This window comes from Monodelphis domestica, chromosome 5 (assembly GCF_027887165.1).
Source record: "Monodelphis domestica isolate mMonDom1 chromosome 5, mMonDom1.pri, whole genome shotgun sequence".
Lineage (NCBI taxonomy): Eukaryota > Metazoa > Chordata > Mammalia > Didelphimorphia > Didelphidae > Monodelphis > Monodelphis domestica.
Window position 1 is genome coordinate 111,491,847 of NC_077231.1, and position 20,509 is coordinate 111,512,355.

The 20,509-nt window shown below is 36.3% G+C and overlaps 1 protein-coding gene and 1 pseudogene across 10 annotated transcripts in view; one reads left to right on the forward strand and one right to left on the reverse strand.

Moving 5' to 3' along the window:
- Window positions 1-20,509, reverse strand: part of ERC1 (ELKS/RAB6-interacting/CAST family member 1) — a 457,438-nt gene that overhangs the window by 201,780 nt on the left and 235,149 nt on the right. The gene's annotated exons all lie outside the window — the stretch shown is intronic.
- Window positions 19,462-20,296, forward strand: LOC100616744 (non-histone chromosomal protein HMG-14-like; annotated as a pseudogene).

Consider the following 20,509-nt stretch of genomic DNA (forward strand, 5'->3'; position numbering starts at 1 on the left):
CTCATTATTCAAAATCCATTGCCAAACCTGTCAGTATCATCTTTTTGACATTTTTAGAATGTTTCCTTCTCCTCCTTGATATTGCAAATCGGATAACCTGCAGCAATCTTTTAAATCAAAAGTCAAAACTCATTATCTTTCTCCCAAAACTTTTCCCCCTTCCAAACTTCTCTATTACTTTCAAGGGTACAATCATCATCATATGTGTCACAACCTATGTGTCATCTTTGACTTTTTAATTCTCTTTCAACCTCCATATCCAACCTATTGCCAAGGCCTGTTGACTACTTTTTAAATCTCTTACAAAAAGCCCCTTTCCTCCTCCAATATTGTCACCACCTTAGTGCTGGACATCAGGTCCTTATCTTCTCACCAATGGATTACAGCAATTGCTTTTAGGTTCATCTCCCTACCATAAGCTTATCTGCATTCAAATCCATCCTCCAATCAACCTTCAAAGTGATTTACCCAAAATGACCATGTCACTCTCTCTACTAAATAAATTTTGGGATACAAGGCTGTTTAAATATTCATTAAACAAGCAATATCATTAATCAAATTAAAAGCCAAAATATTCCAAACATGATTACTCAAATGCAAAATAAGTTGGACAAAGTACAACAAATATGCATGCTAAAAAAACTCTACAAATTATAGACATGGTGGGAAACATTTTTACTAACAGAAAAAGTACCCATAAAAAAACAAAAGTAAGCATCATATACAGTATAGTGTATATACACTAGAACCTTTTCCAAAAATAATATGATAGTAAAATAAGGATACTCTCCCTATTATCATATGATCTAGTTCTGGAAATGCTTCCAAGATTAATAAAACAAGAGAAAGAAAGTAAAGGCATAAAAATAGGCAAAGAAGAAAAAAAAAACTATTCTTTTTTGCTGATGACAGATTGGAAACTCTTAGGGAATCAGCAAAGATATTATTCAAAACAATAGCTTCTGTAAGGCTGCAGGCTTCAATAAATCTCCCCAAAGCAACCACAATTCTATAGAATAAGAAAATCTAAGAAGCAATAATTCTATTCCGTTGTTTTTGAGTCTCCCTTCTTTAGTCCACCTCTTTATTGCCCTCTCTATATATGTTTTTTAAATACCTTACCTTCTGTCATAGAGTCAATGCTTGGTATTGGTTCTAAGACAAAAGAGTGGTAAAGGATAGAAATTTGGGTTTAAGTGACTTGCTCAGGAACACACAGCTTGCAAGTGTCTGACGCCAGATTTGAAACCAAGACCTCCCATATCCAGTCGCCTAACTCACCTTTCCTCTCTATTTTTTTTTAACAATTGTGAGACAGTTTTGACAGTTTGAATGTCTACTACTTTAATACAACTGGAGGTCTGAAAGCACTATTCCTGCTTCATCCCTACCTATTTTCATCATTTCTCTTGATATTTTAAATCTTTTGATTTTTCAGAAGAATTTTATTGTTGTTTTATTAAGTTCTATAAAGTATCTGCTTCATAATTTCATTAGTACAACAATTGTGGTAGTACTGTCAACCCTCTCCCAGGATCATGCATGGAGTCCTATCTGTGTCCCTGTGCTCCTAGAGCTATTTCACATCCCCGAGCATGGGTCATGCACGGGACTGTGGCCTATGCTCTTAATCCAGAGATGACTGAATTTGACCCGGAAAGGGGAGGGAGGTTAAAAAGTTTTAGACAAGAAAGCAGATCTTCTCTATCTTGGATTAGCACACCAGGGGAATGGAGGTTGTCGTGGCCAGGCTGAGAACACTCATGTGGCAGTTTAGGCTAGGCTACTTTACTTCTATCCTTTTACCTAATTCTGATCTTTATTCAAGTAAATTTAATAAACTGTATTAAAATCCTAAGGACTAGAGTCCTGAATTTTTAATACTTAGTGTCATTTTTATTATATTTGCATGGTCCAGTCAGAAGCTAAATAGAAAACAAAATCCCATTGAAATAATTACATAAAGTACAAATTACGTAGGGATCAATCTACCAAAGAACACATTAAATATATATAAAAATCTGTGGGAGGAATATTCATTGTTCAGGTAGTTGCAGACACCAAAACCATCAAAACTCATAGTTGTTAAAAAAAAATATAGAGGAAGATAAAGAGTTAGACTAAACAAGGAAAAATCAAAAACTAGAGAACTCAATAATTCACTATTTTGATAAAGCAAGGAGCAAACTATTTTTTTAAAACTCACTATCTGATTTAAAAATTACTAGGAAAACTGAAAAGCAGTCTTACAAAAATTAGGTTTAGAAGGACACCTTATACCACCCCCAATACCTGCTAAATAGAGAAATATTAAAGATCATACTATAAAAGAATTAGAAAAGAATAAAATCATATACCTATCATAGATATGGATGATATATATAATTCTTAACTAAACAGGAGGTAGAGGCAATTATAAAGAATAAAATAGATAACTCTAATAACAAGAAATTGAAAAGTTTCAGCATACGCAAATTTAATGAATGTAGAATAAGAAAGAAAGTGATCAACATTCTCTAATATGGGTTTGGTAAGTAAGATTTATAAATAATTAACAAGTATATTTAAGACCAATAGCCATAACTGAATAGATGAGAGGTGAATGGCTATGAAAAAACATTTCTCAAAAGAAGAATTACAAAGTAACAACCATATGAAAGAATTCTCCAAATCACTAAAAAAAAAATAAACAACAATCCACTAATAATAATAGAAATACATAACAAAACAACTCTGAGATTTTTACCTTACACTCTGCAAATTGTCAAAGATGAGAAAAAATGGCAATAGACAAATGTTGGAGGGATTGTGGGAAGATAGAGGAACTTGGTGTAACTATGAATACATGTAATCATTTTGGAAATCAATTTTGATTTACACAAATAAAATTACTAAAATGTCTATTCTCACTGACACACAAATTCCATTTTTAGGCTGATAATCCAAGAAAGCCACAGGTAAGAAGGAAAGCAGCACTTTTTGTGATAACAAAAAAATTGAAAACAAATTCCCGAATTATCTATCAAATGGAGAACAGCTAAATAAATATGGTACACTAATAAAATGGAATATTACTATGTTATGATACTAATTCAGAAGAAAATTAGCATTGTCAAAAAACAACATAATGACCTCAACAATGTAAATGGAAAGAACCACACCAAAAAACCTAAAAGTTAATGATGTACAATTTTAAAGAACATGCATGGCTTAAAAGAAAAAAATACAAATTTAGAGTTAGGATTACTCAATAGCTCACCATGCACATTGCCCATATTTTTGGCTTTTTTTCAATCTATTTTTCCGTTATGCAGATTTCTTCCTCTTTTTTTATCCTTAAAAATAGTATTTGTTATATAGCATGGTTCTCTGGGATATTTATAACATGCTTATTATTAGTACAATGTTTATTGTTTAATTAACTTGATTGATTTTTATTCTCTACTGCTTCCCCCAACACCCTCCATCTGATACGTAGAGAAACAATGATATATAAAAAAGACATCAATAAATTTGTGTCTGTTGTCTAAAATATATATGCATATATATTTTGTACATATAATTATTATAAATATATACATACTGTGGAATAGAGAGAGATACTGAAGGAAATACAAGGACTGGATTTTGCAGTGTTATTTCATGCAAAAAGGAGATAGAACTTTGGCTGCCAGCAGGGGATGGAATGAAATCTCCAGCTAAGAAAAGCAGGTGATCAGTTGGGGATATATCCTTTTTTCCTTCTGAACTGAAGAGGAAAGGAGCCAATCTCACTGAGTTTATCTGGCTACAAATCCCTCGCTGAATTGAAGAGATCCAGATTAACCATCTGTCTTTATAGTTGTTGTATAGGTACTTTTTCCCTTTGGGGAAGGCAATAGCCTATCCATCAGATTATTTCCTTCAAAAGCTATATCTCTGTCTCAAGAAAATAAATCATCTTGAATACATAAAGATCTTAACGGTCTTCTGGGCTTAGTCCCCAGACCTGAGTTTCAATCCCTGAAGAAACTCTAGGTGGAAAACATATTAGGGACTTCCTGTTCCCTCTTCCCTAACCTACTACACCAAACCTATTCCCTAATAAATAGATCTTTTAAATTACTGAGGAAGCAGTCATCTTCTTCAATGTACTAAGGGGATCATAGATGACAATTAGATAAAGAAGAGCCTAGTAGACAGAGATTGAAGGGGATGTTCTCTTACCCTTTCAGCTCTGGTCAGAGAGCCAACTCCATTTTCTCTGGGACAGATCTGTCTGAGAACAAAGTGGTGTTTCCCTTTCCCTGTTCCCTCCCTCTCAGTTAGCTGTCAAACTTGGTTCCTGATCCCCTGCTACTACAATACACACATACATGTGTAACATGGTGGCACAGTGGATAAAATGCCGCCTCTGGAGTCAGGAAGACATCTTGTGGAGGTCAAATTTAACCTCAGACACTCACTAGCTGTCTGACCCTGAGCAAATCTCTTAACCTTGTGCCTCAGTTCCTCATTTGTAAAATGAGCTGGAGATGGAAATGGCAAACCACTCTAGTATCTTTGCCAAGAAAATCCCAAATGAAGTCATGAGAGTGAAATAAGAAAAATGATTAAACAATAACAAAATATATGGCATATCCATTATGTAAAATTTTTATTAATCTGGTACATACACTTTTTTAAGTTGTCTTCATTAGAATGAAAGCTTCCTAAGGTCAAGGACCATGTTTTTGTCTTTCTTTGTAGCCCCAGAGCTTATCACAATATCTAGAACATATTAAGTATTTAATTAAATACATAAGTACTATTTGATGACTGAATGGAAAAGACAATTCAATTTTGGCAAGACAACAGTACAGTTAACACGATAGGGAACTAGGTGAATAGCCAGAAGCAATGAATAATCATTAATTGCTTGATGAAAGCTTATAAGGTCTCCAGTGAAAAGTCCCAGGGTTCTATTTAGCTCCTAGATATTTAACATTCTAATCAGTGATTTGTTTAAAGACATCCATAGCTGTCTAGAGGCAGCTGGGTGGTGCAGTGGATAGCTAGGCAGGAGAGTCCATAAAACCTGAAGACTTCAAATTTGACATGAGACACTTACTAGTGTATGACACTAGGCAAATGTCTTTAATCTCTATTGGATAATGATAATACTTACCTCTCTGGGATATTGTGACAATCAAGCACTAATCACAGTGCCTTATTTATGCAGTAAATGCTATATAAATTGTGGAGATTATCATTATTTTTTCTAGTGTTGTACATAACATTATTAAATTTGTAAATGATAAAAAGCTAAGAAAGTGACAGCTAACAGGGATAATTTTTTTAAGCCAGATATACTTAAGTCAAATCTAATAAGATAAAATTTAATAGAGAAATGTACTTTATTAGGGTTTAAAATCAATTTCCCAAATCCAATTTGGGGGCCAGAGCTAGAGAGAAGTTCATGTGAAAAAGACCTAGAGGTATGAACTGAAAACTCAATGAGAATAAAAAATATATGACTATAAAAATGTACATGAACATAGGCTAAATTAAGAAAAGCATAATGGTCAGGATTCAAAGAGATAGTCCCAAACCCCTAGGAAAGCCATATGAGGAAATACTGTGTTCAATTACGGACACATTTTTTTCTTAAAGCACATAAGCCAGCAAGCATACAGGAATATGGCCAACAAAATAATGCACCTTGAATTCATGCCATAAGTCCATGTTGATGAAGCTATGGCACATGTGGGCTGCTCCGCTCCCCCTCTCCACCACATTTTCAGAAAAATGGAGGAATGGTACAATAGGGCATAGCATTGAAGGTACATGGGATTGGGGCTTTTCCAATCTATAAGAAGGTGAAAAAGCTTCCATCCAAATATGAGCTGATTCACCCTTCCCCACCCCCACCTACGAAGCCAGAGACAGAGCCAGTCCACTCCAAAACGAGTGAGCGAGGGGCACCTCTAGATGCTTGGGAGCTGACTAGAACCACCGGGGACCTACCCCAGAAAGCAGCTAGACAGGAAAACCCAGTGCGCAAGGAAGCAAAAACCTTAGGTGCTTGGAACCAGAGCACCCGCCAGAACCAGGAAGTGAGTGAGGAGCACCTCTAGAGCGAGAAAGGGGAACTTGTAGGTCCTTGGGAGCTGACTAGGACCACGGGAGATCTACCCCTGAAAGCAGCTAGATTGGAAACCCAGGTGGGCAGGAGAGCACAGACCTTGAGTGCCCCTGGGGAGGTAGCACAGAGAAGAGCTGCAAAGGACTGAAGAGATTCGAGAGCTTGCCTCAGGCAAAATCCTTTCTCCTTAACTCCATACAGAGAGAACCTGTCCAGCTCACTCAGATTTCTGACTAAAGAGGGAAGGAAAAACATCCATGAAAATGGCTAATTGTGCACAGGAGCCTCAAAATCTTTCCAAAACAAACAAACAAAAAAGACAGTAACTCTCAAAAATTTTTACAAAGGAAAAACCCAGGCTACAGAAGAAATACTGGACAAAATTCAAACAAAGGCAAAACCTAAAAAAATGGAAATTGTCCACAAGCCCTGGAAGAATTTCAATTGGAGCTTATCAAAAAGATGGAAGCCTTCTGGCAAGAGAAGAGAGAAATGGTTTTTTTAAAAAAATGAAGAAATCATAGCTGAATACCAAAAGGTTAAAGCAGAAAACCAAAAGATTATAACAAAAAACCAGGCCTTAAGGACCAGAATTGAGCAACTGGAAACCAATGATCATGCAAAACAGCAAGAATTAATGAAGCAAAGTCAAAAGACTAACAAAATAGAAGAAAACAAAATATCTCACTGACAAAAAAACTTTTTGCTGAATTAGAAAAAAAAAACATAACAAAGTTCATTTGGAAGAACACAAGATCAAGGATATGCAGGGAAATAATGAAAATACAAAGGAAGGTGGCCTTGCAGTCCCAGATCTCCAACTATATTACAAAGCAGTGGTCATCAAAACAATTAGGTACTGGCTAAGAGACAGAAAGGAGGATCAGTGGAATAGACTTGGGTTAAGTGACCTCAGCAAGACAGTTTATGACAAACCCAAAGACTCCAGCTTTTGGGACAAAAGTCCACTATTTGATAAAAACTGCTGGGAATACTGGAAGACAGTGTGGGAGAGATTAGGTTTGGATCAACACCTTGCACCCTACACCAAGATAAACTCAGAATGGGTGAACGACTTGAACGTAAAGAAGGAAACAATAAGTAAATTATGTGAACCAGAATAGTATACATGTCAGACCTTTGGGAAGGGAAAGATTTTAAAACCAAGCAAGACTTAGAAAGAGTCACAAAATGTAAAATAAATAATTTTGACTACATCAAATTAAAAAGTTTTTGTACAAAATAAAAACAATGTAACTAAAATCAGAAGGGAAGCAATCAGTTGGGAAACAATCTTCATAACAAAAACCTCTGACAAAAGTTTAATTACTCAAATTTTACAAAGAGCTAAATCAATTGTACAAAAAATCAAGCCATTCTCCAATTGATAAATGGGCAAGGGACATCAATAGGCAGTTTTCAGCCAAAGAAATCAAAACTATTAATAAGCACATGAAAAAGTGTTCTAAATCTCTGATAATCAGAGAGATGCAAATCAAAACAACTCTGAGGTACCACTTCACACCTAACAGCATGACAGCAAAGGAAAGTAATGAATGCTGGAGGGGATGTGGCAAAGTTGGGACATTAATTCATTGCTGGTGGAGTTGTGAATTGATCCAACCATTCTGGAGGGCAATTTGGAACTACTCCCAAAGAGTGATAAAAGACTGTCTGCCCTTTGACCCAGCCATAGCAATACCAGACTTGTACCCCAAAGAGATAATAAGGAAAAAGACCTGTACAAGAATATTCATAGCTGCGCTCTTTGTGGTGGCAAGAATCTGCTTCTTTTGCTCTAAATCAGACCATTTCAGGAACACTAAAAACTTGCAAGACCCTAAGCCTGACATATCCCTGAGATCCAGGAAAAACACAATACTTAATACACCAAGAGAGCTACAATAGGATCAGTCAAAATCCTTACTCCAGAAATGTACAAAGCATGGCCTTAAGATCAAGTCTTAAGTCAGGAAATAAACTAAAATAATTTGCAAACAAACAAAAATATTTTTACTGTAAAAAGCTATTGAGGTGGTAAAGGTGGAAGAATAAAGGAGGCAGAATGAGAGGAAGCATCCAATATACCTTCTCCATAACAACCTAAATAATAAATGATATTAGATCCCGATAAAATAAAGAAAAAAACCATCATGAATCATTTTTCTAGACCATGATAGATTAGGAAGATGAAGAGGTTTGCACACACAACTGGAGGGTTGTCCAGGAGCTGAGTGTAGATTGGATCTGGAGTATTCCAGTACTCAGAAAAGGAAAAGGAACTGAGATAAAGCACGAGGGTAGAAAGTATGAGGAAAGAGTTCCCAGGGAAACTCTAAACTAGCAATGGAAACAGGAATAAGGAAATACGACAACTATCACCTATTACCCAATTCAGGGTCACAGATCTAGGATGGATAAGAATGATCAGGACTTTTGACTCAAAATGAACAGTAAGTACCAATTCCAAGTCAACGATAGTTCTACCTAAGAATTGAGCAAAAAATAACTTCAAGAAATTTATTCATATAGCTCTGAACCCAAATGCAGTAGCCACTCAGTTCTAACCTAGAATCCCACACATCAGCCTATGGGGAACCTGGGATAAGAAACCAAGACCAAAAGGAAGTCAACAGTTCAGGGACTCTGAAACCCCACCCCACCCCCAAACCACCCAGCAAAGTAACATTAACTAAATTCATCAACCGTCTACTAAAATTTTAAAACACACAAGCCAACAGACCCAAACCTGAGTCAGGAATGTTCTCAGAGCAATAAGAAATGAAAAGACCTTAAAGTTTAAAAACAAAAAAGAGTTCAGAAATATGTTTACAAATGAGGATAATAAAGGAAAAAACTAAAAAAGAAATAAGGGCTATAAAAAGAAGAATTAGAAAGGGAATTAACAGTCAGGAAGTATAAGCCTTTTCCCCAAGTGAAAAACAGTATGAAAATAAAAATGGGCAAAACAGAAGCCATTGATTCAATGAGAAAATATAAATATTAAAAAGCCAAAGGCTAAAAAAATAGAAGATATATGATATCTGGGAACAAAAACTATTCACCTGAAAAACAGACAAAGGTGAAAAAATTACTACCAAAACGCCATGGCCAAAGAAAAGAGCCTAGAGGTTAAAGTTCCAAGAATTATGAAAACTCTTCAGCTCTCTTAGAACCTGGGGGTAGTTTGACAAAATATAGCATCCACTCCTTTTAAAAAATAATGGAATAAAAGGAGCTTTCCTTAAGTGATGAAGGGCATCTATCTAAAACCATGAATAAGCATTACCTATAATGGGGATAAACTAGAGTCCTCCGTGAAGTGAGGATGCCTATTATCACCTCTACTATTTAATAAGAAACACTAGCTACAGCAACAAGAAGAGAAAAAGAAATTGAAGGAATTAGAAAAGTGAACAAGGAAATGAAACTCTTCGCAGATAATTTGATGGTACATATGAAGAACCCTTAGAGAATAAACTAAAAAACTAAAAGACAATTAACAACTTTAGAAAAGTTGATGGATACAAAATGAACCCACATAAATCATTAGCATTTCTAATTACCACTAACAAAGTTCAACAGTAAGAGACAGAAAATGAAATTCCATTTAAAATAACTGTAGATAATATAAAATACACAGAAGTATACTCACTAAAACAAAACCAGCAACTATCGGAACACAGTAACAAAACATTTTTCACACAAAGTTGGACATAAATAATTGGAAAAATATTAAATGCTCATGGATAAGCCAAACCAATATAATAATGACACATTCTACCTAAACCCCGAAAACCTGAGTAAAGTCTTTTTTTTTTAAACCTTTACCTTCCAACTTGGAATCAATGCTGTGTATTGGTTCCAAGGCAGGAAAGTGGTAAGGGCGAGGCAATGAGGGTTAAGTGACTTGCCCAGGGTCACACAGCTAGGAAGTATCTGAGCCATACACAGGATCTCCCATCTCTGGGCCTGGCTCTCAATCCACTGAACCACTTGGCTGCTCCCAGTAAAATATTACTGAAAGAAAAATTTAATTTTATTGAATTTATTATTTCTGCTTTTTTGCATTTAGTTTTGAAGTTTTTATGCTCTGATACATGGTCAATTTTTGCATATGCACAATATGCTGCTGAAAAGAAGATATTTACCTTTTTACAACCCTATTTAATTTTCTCCAGATATCTATTAAATTTAACTATTCTAAAATTTCATTCACTTCCTATACTTCCTATATATGTTTTTGGTTAGCTTTATCTAGTTCTAATAGGGGAAGTTTGGGGACCCCAGTAGTACAGATTTACTGTTTACTTCCTTCTTAAGTTCTGTAGCAGTCCACATCTAGCTATGGACAAGGGAAACAGTTAGAATGTACAGAGTGGCTTAGAAGAGAGCATGCTCAGTTTTGGCTAGTAAAGCCTCTAACCCTTGATCCCAGCTTCCCCCAGGTTAGGCGGGGAAAAGAGGTTTCTTTGTGTTCACCTGGCTAAAATAAACCACACCTTGGCCTCTGGCCAAGCTCCATCTTTAATTACTTTCCTTCTCTATCTCTTTCACCTGGGACCTGGCCTTGGGCCAGGCACTTTCTTTTCCAATGCTAATACTTAGCACTTTCTAATTCATCCTATTACCTGCACCCTATTCTCTCAGCACTCTAAGGTTCATGTTTGGCAACTGGCTTAAAGAACCTAGGCAAATTCTCTCAGCTAAATTCTCTATCATGTCTCCGACCTGCGTGGTATTAATTTTGGATCACTGGATTGTTCATGCCTTTGTGTGGTCCAGAGATCAGAGTTCTGCTGTGGCTCCATTGTAATCAATATGGCCTGGTTTCTGACTCATTTCTGCCATCTCCTACCTGGCTCCATCACGCCCCCCGCAGAATCCAATCTACTATCCTTTCTTTCTCTTTCTCCTTGAGGCATTCGTAGCCGAGTGTCTCAAGTTCCTTTAGTTTCTCTTTTAAAAAACTGGAAGCTATACCATTTGGTGCATATATTAAGTAATTACATTCTTTATCTCTTTTAAGCAGACCTATTTTTGCTTTACCTTTGTCTGAAACCATGACTGCTACTCCTGCTTTTTATGTCTCAGCGGAAGCCCAAAAGATTTCTGCTCCAGCCCCTTACCTTTGCTCTGTATGTATCTACCTGCCTCACATGTGTCTCTTATAAACAACATATGGTAGGATTCTGGTTTTAATACATTTTATTTTTTAATTTATTCATTTTTAATTCTTTCCATTTAAATTTACTTAATTAATTTGGAATATTTTCCCATGGCTACACGATTCATGTTCCTTCCTCCCCCTCTTGGAGCTGACGAGCAATTCCATTGTGTCTTACATGTATCGTTGTTCAAAACCTATTTCCATATTATTAATATTTGCAATAGTGATCTTTTAAAGTCAACATCCCCACTCATATCCCCATCAAACCATGTGATCAATCATATGTTTTTCTTCCGAGTTTCTACACTGACAATTCTTTTTCTGGGTGTGGATAGTATTCTTTCTCATAAGTCCCTCAGAATTGTCCTGGATCATTGCATTGCTTCTAGTAGAAAAGTCTATAACATTCGATTGTGCTATAATATAGCAGTTTCTGTATACAATGTTCTCCTAGTTCTGCTCCTTTCATTATGCATCAATTCCTGGAAGTCTTTCCAGTTCACATGGAATTGCTCCAGTTCATTATTCCTTCCAGCACAATAGCAGTTCATCAAAATCATATACTACAATTTGTTCAGTCATTCCCCAATCAATGGACACCCTCTCCTTTTCCAGTTTTTTGACAGTACAAAGACTGAATCTATAAATATTTTTGTGCACATATTTTTCCATATTAACTCTTTGGTATACAAACTCAGCATCTACTTCCCATTTTATGAGTGAGTTCATATCATTTACATTCACAATTATGATTACTATCTGTATATTCACCTCCATCTAGGTTTCCTCTAAAAATCCAATCTTTCTCCTTTTACTCTTTCCCTCCACACCAATGTTTTGCTTTTAATCACTCACCTCATTCCCGCTCCTTTATAAATACTTTCCTTCCCATCACCACCCTTCTTATTCTCCTCCTACTTCTCTATAGGATAAGATAGGATTCTATACCCCAATGAGTTTGGCTATTCTTTCCTCTCTGAGCCAATTTCAATGAAGGTAAGGTTTAAATATGACCCATCACTACCCTCATCCTATGAACTTTAGATTACTCCACACTATTTAGTCTAACAAAAACAGAAATGACTACACCCATACTTAAGGATTAAGTATTTAGGAGGATGGCCTATGACAAGGCATGTGCTAGTAAATGACAAATCAGAAACAACTGACAGACTCCTGGGCTGTCCTAAGTCAAGCTTAAGCTTCCATTGGTATGTGTGAGAAAGTGATGTAAAAAAAAGTCTATATATTTCGTGTCACTTCCTCTCTCTGGTCTCTTTTCAGCAGAGAGGTGGTTCTGGCGGCACCTTGCTTATCATTTCAGCATGTTGGCATGGTGGCAGCCTTGGTCCGGGGTTGGCGATGAGTTTACCTTAATACTATAATGGGAGAAGCTTAATAGCCTAGTTCAGGTGAGCCATCTTCACTGAGATTTCTCAGAGTTTAGGTTGATTCTTTTCGCCTTTACGTTCCAAACACTATCCTCTTGGGAAAGCCTCTAATCTTCTTCAAAGACCTCGTGGTGGAGGTCTTTGAACTCTCCTTGGCAAAGGCCAGGCGGAAGAAATCCTATATACCCTCTCTCACTCTTTCTCTTTACCTTAATTCCTTCCCTCTATATTAATTAAAATCACCATAAATTTCCAACTGACTTGGACATTTTATTTGGGATTTTCTCTGGTGACCAAAGTAATTTAGATTAAGTCACAACCCTAAAATTACCTTTACAATCCTCTCCTCCACTGTAATATCCCCCCCCCCCACTCATCTTAATGTGATAAAATTTATCGCATTTTACTTTTCCTAATTGCTCTTAGTATGATCCTCTTTTTCAGCCTGGTTTAAAAAAACCCAAACATATCATTCCAAACAGCTTACTACCACATCCTTTGCCTATGTATACTTTTCCTAACTAATTAAATAATGATACCAAATTTTAAGAGGTACAAATGCCATCTATGACCTATTGAAGCCCTTTACTTATTTCTCTTTCTTCTTTACCCTTTTATGCTTTAATCGTATTTTCTATTTGAACATCAAATTTTCTGTTTAAGTTTGGCCTTCACTTCAGGTATTCCTGGAAATATACTATTTTATTAAATGATTATACTTTTTCCTGAAAGAATATAGTCAGTTTTGATGGGTAGTGTAATAAGGGGATTATTTGAATGGTATATGATAACTAAAGATCAGGGCTTTTAATCTTCTTCCTTCCTCCCTTCTTCCTCTTCCTTTCTCCCTTCTTCTCTCCCCCTTCCTGATGATTCTTCTATTAGTTTCTTTAAATCAACTCAGGGTAAATTTTATGATGTCTCAAATGAAATACTCCTCTTCTCTAAGAAAGGAAAGCTAATAAATGGAAGGAAAGATGGTTTGGGGTTTCCCTAATACTAGAATAAGTCTTAGGTTGGAGGATGGTGGAATATAGTTCAATTTGGGAAAATGGGTTGATAGGTCTGGAAATTCAGTCACTATATCACTGCAGAGAAATGAGAGAGCTGGATTTTTGTCCTTCTTTCTTTCAGTCCCCAAGCCAAGAAACCCTTCTCCTTTCTGTCTTCATGGCTAATGACAAAAGAGACAACAGGCTTCTTTTCTGTCTTCAAATCAAAAGACCTCAGACTTCCTTTGGTCTCCCAAGCAAAGAAAGTCAGTTTCAGTTTGTTCTGATCCCTTCTCAGCCATCTTTTCTGGACATCATTCCAAATAGAATGTTCTCCTTTTGAATGATAGTTCAGCAGTCTGTTATTTCATCTCTGTGGCAGGCTTTTCAATTTTCTTATTTCCACACCATCACAATAGGTGATTCTTGCTTGTAAACCCAGTTCCCTTACCTTCCAGATTATCATATTCTAAGTTTTCTGTTCCTTCAATGTGGAGGTTGCCAAATCCTATGTAATCTTGTCTGAGGGTGCCAAAATATCTGAATTGTTTCTTTCTGGATGATTGTAGTATTTTCTCCTTGGCCTGGGAGCTCCTGAACTTGGCTATATCATTTCAGGGAGTACTAATTTGAGGATTTATTGCAGGAGATGTTCTGTGGATTCTTTCAATTTCTTTTTCCCCTCTTCTTCAAGAATATCAGGGCAGTTTTCTTTGATAATTTCTTGTAATATGATATTTAGGCTCCCCCCCCCCCCCCCCCCCCGGTTTCCAGATAGTCCAATAATTCTTAAATTGTCTCTCCTGCATCTATTTTCCAGGTCAGTTGTTTTTATGAATATTTCATTTTATCTTCTATTTTTTTCATTCTTTTGATCTTAATTTATTGTTTCTTGATGTCTCATTAAGTCAATAGCATTTATTTTTCCGATTCTAATTTTGAAAGATTGAATTTCTTCCTTGACCTTTTGATTCTCCTTTCCCATTTGGTCCATTGTACTTTTCCTGGTACTCTTTTCTTCATTGGAATTTTTTTGCCTCTATTTCTAGTTGACTAATTTTGCTTTTTAAGATGTTATTTTCTTTTTGCATTCCTTTCATTTCTTTTTTCCAGTTTTCTTCCTTATTTTTTTGTTTAATTTGTATTTAGAATATTTTTCCATGGTTACATGATTCATAATCTCAACACCCCTGCTTTTTCCTCCCCCCTCCCAAAGCCAAAAAGCAGTTCCACTGGATTAAACATGTATCATTTTTCAAAAGCTATTTCCATGTTATTAATACTTGCAGAAGAACAATTCTTTAACATCAAAACCATAATCACATCCCGATCACACTTCATGGTCGATCATATATTTTTCTAATGCATTTTTGGTTCCATAGTTCTTTCTCTGGATATAGTGTTCTTTCTCCTAAGCTCTTTTGGATTGTCCTGGGTCATTGCATTGTTAATGGGAGAAAAGTCCATTACATTCAGTTGTGCCATAATATATAAGTCTCTGTGTACAATGTTCTCCTGGTTCTACTCCTTTAGCTCTGCATCAATTCCTGTGTTATGACAGAGGCACCAAGGTGCTAGGTACCACATCCTGAATTTGTTATGCTCAAGAGGCACCAAAGTACTAAGGTGCCATATCCTGAAGTTGTTCTGCCCCAACCTTACATCCCAGAAGACTGCCTATGCAAGCTTATTTTAGAAATCTTCCCTGTTCTGAGAAATAACTATATCCCCCACATCCCCAGCATCAGAAACACCTGCATAACCATGCCTTAGTCTACCATGCCTCAGTGACTTGATTTACAAAGCAAAATTCATCTTGGGAACTCCCTATGAAACTGAAAAAATAATTAGTTTAATATTAAAACTGAGTTGTGTTTCTATTACCCTTCTGATCCCTTGACTTGGCAACAGTGTTTGTTGATTGTCTCTAGAACTTCTGACTGATTATCTATTTTTATTAAAAGTAACAAATGATTTTCCTTGATTGTACGCAAATCCAAGCACCTCACAGGTTAATGAAAAAACTGATCTCTAGCTACACCACCTATGATGAAATCATTTAACTTTTGCAAAAACTTTGTGTATGCTGTCAGAATCAAAAGTAACAATATAAGTATATAGAATGGTCATGGAATGTTAATCAAATGATCTGTTAAAAGTTAATGTATCACTTATCCAATTATCTGCATCTGAACATGTATGTTGAATAATGTAACTGTGAGCCAAGAAAATATGTATTCACTGGGGTATAAAAATAAAAGCTAACCCTGGGCCTAGTGGAGCAGTTCCATGCAAAGCTTGGCCCCAGGCAGACACATATAGCTGTCTTCCATCACTCAGTTATGCCTTTGCTGTCACACCTAGCTGGGAATACCCAAAGCTGTGAGCAATGCAGGCCCTGAACTCTTGGCACTGTCCTACTTTGAAAAAGGTATATATACTTTGTTCTTATGAGGCAAAAGAGCTGCTCTCTCTGAGTATGCCCTGATGCTGGTAATAAAAGGAATCTCCAACCAACTTTTCCTGCATCTGTGTGGTTACAGTCCAAGTGTCCCTAAACACCTAGAGGTCATTCCAGTTCATGTGGAATTCCGACATTTCTTTATTCCTTTGAGCAAAATAATATTCTATCACCAACATATACCACAATTTATTCAGCAATTCCTCAATCGATGGACATCCCCTCATTGTCCAATTTTTTGCCTCCACAAAGAGCGAGGTTATAAATATTTTTGTATAAGTCTTTTTCCTTATTGTCTATTTGAGGTATAAACCCAGCAGTGATATGGCTGGTTCACAGAGGAGGCATTAATTTAAAGCCCTTTGTGCATAGTTCCAAAATGCTCTCCAGAATGGTTGGGTAAATTCACAACTTTATCAGCAGTTTATTAGTGTCCCAATTTTGCCACATCCCCTCCAACATTTATAACTTTCCCTTGCTGTCATATTGGTCAATCTGCTAAGTGGCAGGTGGTACCTCAGAGTTGTTTTAATTTACATTCCTCTAACCAAGAGGGATTTAGAACACTTTTTCATATGCTAATTGATACTTTCGATTTCATCAAATGAAAATTGTAGATTCCTGTCCCATGACCATTTGTTGATTTGGGAATGCTTTATAATATAGGTACTGCTAGGCCCCAATTCTTCTCATCTTTTTTCATTATTTCCCTTGATATTCTTGATCTTTTGTTCTTCCAGATAAATTTTGTTATAATTTTTTCTAATTCTATAAAAAAGTTTTTTAATAGTTTAATAAGTATGGCACTGAATACATAGGTTAATTTGGGTAGGACTGTCCTTTTTATTATATTAGCTCATCCTACCCAGAAGTTAATATTTTTACAATTCTATAGATCTAGTTATAATTCTATGAAAGATTTTTTGTAGTTGTGTTCATATAATTTCTATATTTGTTTTGACAGATAAATTCCTAAATATTTTATGTTGTCTAGAATGATTTTAAATGGAGTTTCTCTTTCTAAATCCTGCTGCTGAGTTTTGTTGGAAATATATAAAAATGCTGATGATTTATGTGGGTTTACTTTGTACCCTGGAACTTTAATAGAGTTGTTAATTATTTCCACTAGCCTTTTAGTTGATTTTCTGAAGTTCTTTAAGTATACCATCATATCTACAAAGAGTGATAGTTTAGTCTCCTCACTGCCTACTATAATCCTGTCAATTTCTTTTTCTTCTCTAGTTCCTACTGCTAGTGTTTCTACTACAACATTGAATAAAAGAGGTGGTGATCCTTGCTTCATTTCTGATCTTACTGGGAAGGATTCTAACTTGTCCCAATTGAAGATGATAATTTCATATATACTGTTTATTATTTTGAGGAATGACCCTTATGTTTTCTAATGTTTCCAATAGGAATGGGTATTGTATTTTGTCAAAGGATTTTTCTGCGTCTATTGAGACAATTATGTGATTTCTGTTGGTTTGATTATTGATATGGTCAATTGTGTGGATGACTCCTATTTTTTAATCAGTCTTCTTTGATTTTGGATTTCCTTTTTTTAGTTCTTCAAATGCCTACGATCAATTCCAATTTTTGTTTCAAGTTTTGCATGTGGTTGCTTCAATCTAACCATTCCCCTATTGATTCAGTGCCTTCTTCTTTGTTGCCATAGAAATTTTCTCAGGTTAGATATTTCTTTTGCTGCCTGTTCATTTTCCCAAACTTTTTTTGACTGTGGAATGGGAGTTCTGAAAGCTGCTGATTCCATCTTTTTCTGCTGATGACATGCAGAGGTCTCAGCACTCCAAGCTATTTTGCCCTGGGGCAAAGGATTTCACAAAGCAGACTTGAAAGGGCAAAGCACAATGGATTTCTGGGACTCAATATGAGTTGGTGCCAGGGTTTGGGACTTCCAGAGGTGGGGCAGGCATGTGGGGTCCTCTTGGTATAGGCAGGGTCCCAGGATCCTAAAGTTGGCACAGTGGGGCCAGCATTCCTCATGTGCAGTTTTGCTTCCAGTTCCCCTTCATCCCATGAAAATCGATTCTCTCTGCCTACCTTTCAAGTTGTGTTTAGCAGATTTCCCTCATTCCGTTGTACTGTTATTTTTCAACTCCTGTCATTCTGAGGCACTTATTTTATTTTTTTGGTGGGGGGGGGGGATAATTTTACTTAATTAGTTAATTTAAAATATTTTTCTTGAGGAACTTTTAAAAGATTGTTTTAGAAGGATTGTCAAAGTGGTTTCAGCTTCCAGTAGTTTCTCAGCTACTAAGCCACCACTTGGTTCCCCTTGAAATTTTACTGAAATAAAAGACTTTCAAGCATTCCTGGAGAAAAGCCGAATTCTGAATAAAAAATCTGAAGTTCAAACAAAGTAATCAAGAGAATGATTAAAACCTAGAAACCAATAAACAATAATAAAGGATTAAACAAGGATAAACTACTTATATTTTAATACAGAATGATACATATGTCTCCTAACGTTATCAGAGATTCAAAAAGGAGTCTAATTAGTCTAGGATGAAGAGAAGTGCCATCATGTTTTGATTATCTTAAGAAAAGAATATAAAGAGAGGGGAAGAGAAATATAGATGGAGAGGCAGAGGAAAAGTATCACTCGTAATCAGATTACATAAGTAGACATCTTTACAAACAAGTGGGCTGGGGAAGTGACCACTTCAACTTCCTTTAGAATGATGAAAGGAAGGAAAATGCACATACATGTAGGCACACATGCACAGAATCAAATACTAAAATGTTGTTCAATCATTTCAGTCACATGCAACTCTTCAAGAACTCATTTGGAGTTTTCTTGGCAGATACTGGAATGCTTTGCCATTTTCTTCACCAGCTCATTTTACAGATGAAGAAACTGAGGCCAGTGGGATTAAGTGACCTGCCCAGGGTCACAGAGCTAATAAGTTCCTGAGGACAAATTTGAATTCAGGCTTTCCTGTTTCCAGGCACAGCACTCTCTCCTGGCTGCAAAGAAATATCTATCCCTGTCAAAGAAATAGGGAGAGAAGGGACAATTAAGGTAAGGAGAGATTAAGGAGGGATTAGTCCTAAACAAATAAACAAAAAAAAATACTAATGATTTATAAAAATACATACAGCTTTTTGTGAGGTAGCAACGAATGGGAATATGAGGAAGTCCATATCAACTGAGGAATAACTACTCAAAAACCCAGTGGAGAGCAGCCCAGTGGCGGGAGAAGGAGTGTCGAGGCCCAGAATCCCTGCTTGAAAAGAAGGTTCCCAGCCAGGGACCTTTCCCTCCGACCCCAGACCCAAGTCGCTCGCGCTGGTGCTCGCCCATGTCTGAGGAGAGCTGATCCCCGCTCGCAGCCAAGATGCCCAAGAGGAAGGTCAGCTCCGCAGAAGGGGACGGACAGGAGGAGCCCAAGAGGAGGTCGGCAAGATTGTCCGCAAAACCAGTCCTTGCAAAGGCTGAACCCAAGCCCCAAAAGGCCCCCGGGGAAGGATAAATCAGAGGACAAAAAAGTTCACACAAAAGGAAAGAAAGGAGCAAAAGGAAAGCCAGCAGAAGTGACTAACCAAGAAGAGAATAAAGAAGACTTGCCTACAGAAAATGGAGAAACTAAAAACGAAGAGGGCCCAGTCTCTGATTCAGCAGGAGAGAAAGAAACCAAATCTGAATAACATCTTATACCAAGTCTTTTGACAGTTGTCCCTGTTACCTCCCTTCTTGTACAATTCAGAGGAATATTTTTATCAACTATTTTGTAAATGCCAGTTTTTTAGTAGCTCTAGAAACACATTTTTAAGGAGGCAACCCCACCTCATCACGTTAATTTTTTAAAACATTTAGATAAATGTAAGCCAATCTAAAGTGACTTTATTTAGAATCCTATTTAAAGAGGTGAAATCACGTACTGGTTGTTGGTTTGGTATTTTGTTTTAATGTGGCCAGAAATTAATAGAATGTTGATTAGGAAGGTGTTTGCTGTCTTGTGCATAGGTTTAACATTCCATAAGCAGTTTTTACATCATTAAATGAAGCATAGGTGGCCATTTGGAATTTTGACCATGACTTTTAAAGATCTTATTTGAATTCATCTGTTTTCCATCTTATCTTTCGGTACAATTTTTTCCTAAATAAAACTGCCCTGGTGTTGGATCTTCCTTTCAGAATTGTGTGCTATCTGTGACACTGTCATCTTTGGGTAGTTGTGGTACTATTTTTTTCCAGTAACTTAGTTTATGTACCATAAAAGTTGGGAAATGTATATAATGAGTATACTTTTATCAAATACAGAATTAGTGGAATTTTGTAAAAGATGTAATTCCCTATCCATATTTAGGATATTGGTATTTGATAACCTCTTTAGGGAGAGTTGCCTTCAAACTTAGTAAGAAAGCCAC